This window comes from Zingiber officinale, chromosome 2A (assembly GCF_018446385.1).
Source record: "Zingiber officinale cultivar Zhangliang chromosome 2A, Zo_v1.1, whole genome shotgun sequence".
Taxonomy (NCBI): domain Eukaryota; kingdom Viridiplantae; phylum Streptophyta; class Magnoliopsida; order Zingiberales; family Zingiberaceae; genus Zingiber; species Zingiber officinale.
The window spans coordinates 163,160,230-163,166,229 of record NC_055988.1 but is presented as its reverse complement, the minus strand read 5'-3'; the positions used below and the strand labels follow the sequence as shown (position 1 = coordinate 163,166,229).

General features: G+C 37.4%; 1 pseudogene; it reads left to right on the top strand.

Moving 5' to 3' along the window:
- Positions 1-353: 353 nt before the first annotated feature.
- On the top strand, positions 354-1,462 carry LOC122044201 (annotated as a pseudogene).
- Positions 1,463-6,000: the final 4,538 nt, after the last annotated feature.

Below are 6,000 nucleotides of genomic sequence, written 5' to 3'. Positions count from 1 at the left end.
AAGCCAAGATCACAAATTGGGAGAAGCTGAAGAAGAAGATGAAATGTCACTTTCTTCCCTTTGGTTACACTCAAACTTTGTTCCAAGAACGATTAGGCTTTGCCATGGAGGACGATAGCTCAATGCCCGAGATGACCTAGATGGATTCAAAGATAATTTACAAGAGCCATTTGATCGAGAAGAAGTTGATAAACCTGAAATGTTGTAAGTTGTGGAATATGCTATAATTGAAGAGGAATCTTAATATCAAATTGGAGATGAGACCAAGATGACTAATGAACTAGTTTATGATGATGATACTGAAGAAGAAATTAATGAGGACATTGAGAATATGACCTCTCAAAGGTCAATTGATGACATGGAAGACAATAGCTATTCATTATGGCACCAGAGAAATCTCCGACTTCTTAAGTCTAGACCATGTTGGAGTTGGTGATCTAGTTGTCAATGATCAGGTTTCCATTGAGGCCACCAAAGAGCCTATTATCACATTTCTAGTGGCGAAATTTGATGGCATTCTTGGACTTAGGATCAAGAAATATCAGTTGGGAATGTTACTCCTGTGTGGTACAATATGATTGAGCAAGACCTCGTCAAAGAACCTGCTTTCTCTTTCTTGTTTAATCGGAATTCTAAGGAAGGGGAGGGAGGTGAAATTGTATTAGGAGGAGGAGTCCATAAATGAATTATTTGTAAATACGGTCGGATCGTAGTCGTGATTCGACCGTAATTAGTTGTGATAACTCTCTAGGTGCACCGTCCCCTAGGTTATAGTTTGGATCAGAACGGGTGGTCGGAGGCCACCCCCACTCAGCGCCAAACTGTCTGGCTACTTGCCCACTGCCTGCGGCCTCCGAGCAGCCTCCGGCTATCCGTTCGGAACCAAACTATAATTTGGAGGGGACGGTAAATCCAGAGAGAGATCACAACCAATCATGACCGGATTACGGTCATAATTTAACTGTAATTATAAGTAGTCTATCCCCTAATATATTTTTTTATGGACTAATTAAGGATATGCCCTCTTGAAGGAGTTAATCCAATTTATTACAAGAGTGAACATACATTTGTTCATGTGACTCAAAAAGGCTATTGGCAGTTTAATATGAGTGATGTCCTTATTGATGGCAAATCTCTAAGATTATGTGTGGGTGGTTGTGCAACGATTGCAGATTTAGGAATTTCTTTACTAGCTGGTTCAACTACCATTATTGCTGAAATTAATCAGAGAATTGGAGCGACTGGTATCGTTAGTCAAGAGTACAATGTAGTTGTTTTCGAATACGGACAGCTAATTCTTGACTTGTTGTTGGCACAGGCGCAACCTGTCCAAATTTATGCTCAGACTGGTCTGTGTAACTTCGATGGAACTCGTGTTATTAGTATTAGCATTGAGAGTGTAGTGAATAGTGTAGAGATTCATCAAATGGACTTTGATCCTATCCGGAAACAGCAAAGATAGCAAGCTAGGATGTGGCCACGCAGTTGCTGCGGTGAAGACTCCACGCAGCCTTGTAACACAAAAATGTTAGTGCGGGGGTAGGAAGGAGTTCCTTGTTGGGTTTTTCGGGCCGCGAAAATCTCTTTTCGAGTCGCGGAAACCCTGAAACCCCCAGCCACGGATCCGTGCGAAGTGAAAACTTTCGAAAACAAAATTACGAGTATGAGTTTACAAACCTATAGATCTACACTAGAACTATATGTTAGAAGTTTTACCCTTGATGCGTGCCTTTCGCGAATCCCGCTCGTCCAATGGTGCCGGATCTCAAGATTGTCAAAGTAGACAACCCTCTAGAAGTATCCACACGAACACAAGAAGGAGATCACCAAACTAAAGTGTGCTAGCACCTTAGTAGGGTTCGGCAAGATGAGGAGAGGGAGAGAAGAAAATGGAGCAAGGAAGAAGATGATGGAATGAATGAGAATTATTCACAAAATGAAACTTATTCATCCATTGATGTGGCCGGCCACATTAAGAGATGTAGCAACCCCCATGGAATGCCAAGAGTCACAACTCTTGGTAATTCTCATGAGGTGGCATCCCACTTAAGCAACCATGATGATGTGGAGCATCATCATTGGCCCACTCAATGTCAACTCACCAATGAGGTGGCATAAAGTCAAGTCAAACTTGACTCTTCATCTTCCTCTCAAGTCAAGTCAAACTTGACTTAATCTCTCTCATGGTTGATCTAATCCAACCATTTAATTCAAGCCAATTTAATATAATGAATTTAACTCATTTAATTAAATTGATTCAATGGGTCATAATCTAAATTAGACTCATTGAACACATAAATCAACTTGAGTCCAACTCAATAAGCCCAATTAGGATTACTCTTAATCCAATTTGATTCATCAAATGAATCTAATCCTCTTGGTTCATCATATGAACCTAATCTCCATCTAATTGTCCTTAGTGTGTGACCCTATAGGTTCTTGTAACGTTGGCAATGCCCCTAAACCCATTTAGGAGCATAAGTAATGAGCGGTATCTAGCAACACATCATTACTACCCAAGTTACAAGAATGTTGAGATCCAACATCACCTTGTGACTACTAATTGTGACTCCTCACAATATATGACAAGTGTCCTTCTATCCTAGACATCTAGATTGATCAATGTGAGGCATAGACCGTGTCATCCTCTAATCAATCTAAATCTTGAACTCCAAGTAGACTCACTAAATCAAATGAGCTCAATATCTCATATTGACTCATTTGGGCATGGTCATGCACTTCGTGGTCTCACTCTATCAAGAATATTGATGTCGCTCCCGTCATATAGGAGGGATAGATCCCATCTACATCACTCACATCCCTCTGCATAATTCGTTACATACCAGTAATCGCCTTTATAGTCCACCCAGTTACGGGTGACGTTTGACGAAACCAAAGTACATAACTCTTTATGTAGGGATCCATGGTGATTTTAGGTCTAAGGACTAGTAGTCACACTAATAGCCACATGAGAAAGTATATGACACTCATATAATGATCCATGATACTTTCTCATGGCGGATCATTCAGTATACATTCTCCAATGCATACTCATGTGTCAACTTGATATCTCTATATCCATGACTTGTGAGATCAAGTCATCGAGTTGACCTACATGCTAGTCTTATTGCATTAACATTGTCCCTGAATGTTAATATTCGACTAGGAATGATTAAGAGTAGTGTTCCCTATATCATCTCACTATCGGTTCAACTAACCGATTGATATAGGTGAGAACCTTCTACTCAAGGACGCTATTATACTTAGTTTATTTGGCACCAATACAAGTAAGTATAATAACCAAAACAAAATGCCTTTATTTATATAAGAATATGATACAACAAGTCCATAATACAATCATCAAATGATTGGCTCTAGGGCTCTAACTAACTTTTCTAGTATTGGTCTTTCGATGCTCAAGTCAATCTCCAACGATCTCAAGAAATGGAGTACCGTAGCTAAAGGATTTAGAAGACAAAGTTGCACATACCTTTGTCTGTGGATGGGAAACCTATTTTATAGTGTCACTGTAGTGCTCGTGCATGCATCTCAATGCATATGCACGTTTTCCTAGGTGTTCTTGAAAAAGACAAGACGAAAAGTACCATCCACTCGGCAGTACCCGGTCCGCTTGGTAGTACTTGGTCTGCTCGGGCATAGCCAATCTACTCAGCGAACTTGGATATCCGCTTAACTTTGTCTTCCATGTCAGCCGATTTTCTTTACTTTGACCTATCTTCGGTGGGACCCCTCCTCATTACTAGATTAGATTTCAAGGAGATACAATCAATAGAAATTTGAGTAAGTCGACAAAGACAACAGATAAACAAGATAAGTTAAGCAACATTGAAGTTAACAATGTAGTCAAGTGTGTTAGATATTTTGTTGATTTAGTGGCAAATGATCTTCCTCCTGACTACCATTTGACATTATTCTAAACTCGAGCATAAGTTCTTTTCAATCCAGGGCGACTGATACCGGAAGATTCATTGGATTTAGTTTTTAGTAAATTATTATTTTTTATAATTTTCAGTTTTTTTTTTTGAATTTTAGAGATTTTTGGTAATTTTTATTTTTCTTATTTTTTTTAGATTTTGAGTTCATTTATGGATTTTAAGATTGTGAGTTCGTGAAGAATTTTTCCTTTTTGATAAATTTTTTTTCTTTATTTATAAGTTAAGAATTGAGGGTCTATATATTAGGATTTTTTATTATTATTTTAGGATTTAGAGTCTATATAAGTGTCTATTTAGTTGTTTGAGAGATTATCCTGGGTTATTAAATAAATTTATTTTTCAGAAAAAATTGGAGAACAGTAGTTTCTCTTCTTGTTTTCTTCTCAAATTCTCCTTCTTATTAGCCCACAAGATAATTGCTATCTTGTCCGACATTAGTTATGTTTATGTATGTGTCAATTGTCACCTGCTTTCGGAGATCATAATTTTTGACTTGGTTATCAGAACAATACGCAGTTTTTTTTTAGATTAAAGCTTATTCATCCATATTTGTTACCAGGTGAAACCCATAACAATCCAATTTCAAACCTAAAAAAAATATCTTTTAAAACCTTTTCAAAATCAGCAAAGGGTTTCAGCTAAAACTCATTAATAGACCTAGGGAGTTCCGATCGGACCCATTCCAAGTACTATAGATTTCTAAATTGCCCTGGAGTCTATATTTGCCCAGAAATATTAGTTTGAAATCATTAACATCAGTGATAAAAAAGTTTTCAAACTTTATGACTTTAATGCAATTGACATCTATACATAACTTATCATAGGAATATCAAAACTAGACATGGATATCATAAATACTTTCATTGTACTATCATCTTCTATTACATGTCAACTTTTTAAAAATCCAAATCCTCTAGATCCATCAATGGGTTTTGGTTAAAACTCATTGATAGACCTAAAGAACTTTGATTAGACTCATTCTAACTCTTGTGGATTTTTGTAGTGTGCTCCGGAGTTCAAATATATTATTCTTTACTAATTTTAAAAAACCAACATCATAGCTTAACACACCAACACTGCCTTGGTATTGATTTCTAAAAACTAGCACCACCATGGTGTTGATTTTTAGAAACCAATATTGTCATGGTGCTAATTTTTATAGATAACACTGCTAAGGTGTTGATTTTTAAAACCAAGACACCACTATAGTCTTGGTTTTTAAAAACTAGTATTGTAGCGATGCTGGTGTAATTAAAATGTAGTGTTAATTTTTAAAATTTAGCACCACAGTTGTGTTAGGACACTCTGAGAGCTAGGGGGTGAATAACTTCTTTCGTTTCATCGATGATTTGTGACAGATACTTAAAGCAATGACTCCATAATGCTAACACATTCGATTTTACTTAGTATCCACCTCCTTGAGGTGACTAATCCAAGGGTCCGCTCCTTACACTCGCAACTCCACTATGAATACTTCCTTCCTGAAGGTGGAGAAGCCTCGTACAAGCTCGCAATAAGAAAATACAACAAAAACCACAAACTAGTTACACAAGAAATCGAAAACGATTACCACTATGAACCTTGCTTTGCTTGCTCTCTTGTAGCTTTGGCTGACCTGTTGTTGACTCAGAAATGCAGCAACAATTCACTCTGAATAGTCCAAGAACCTACGATAAGGAAATGTGTGAGTGTTGCCTTCAAACCTTCGCAAAAATCCTTTTCTATGGTTCACTCGATGCCTCTAATCGATTAGGCTTTCCTGAATCGATCGCCACGTCAACCGAACATTCGAATACCTGTAGAACGACTCTTTTTCTGAACCTTAATCAATTGGTGAGTCATCCCAATTGATTTAAAGGACTTTAATTGATTACCTGATTGATTCCCGAACTCTTTGTTCGTAAAAAAGGCTTAATTGATTAGCCCAATTGATTAAGACTTAATCGATTGCCTCAATTGATTCTTCCTTCTCACGACAAAACACTGCTTGATCGATTAATTCAATCGATTAGCAGTGGTTGAATCAATTGGAAAAATCGATTCA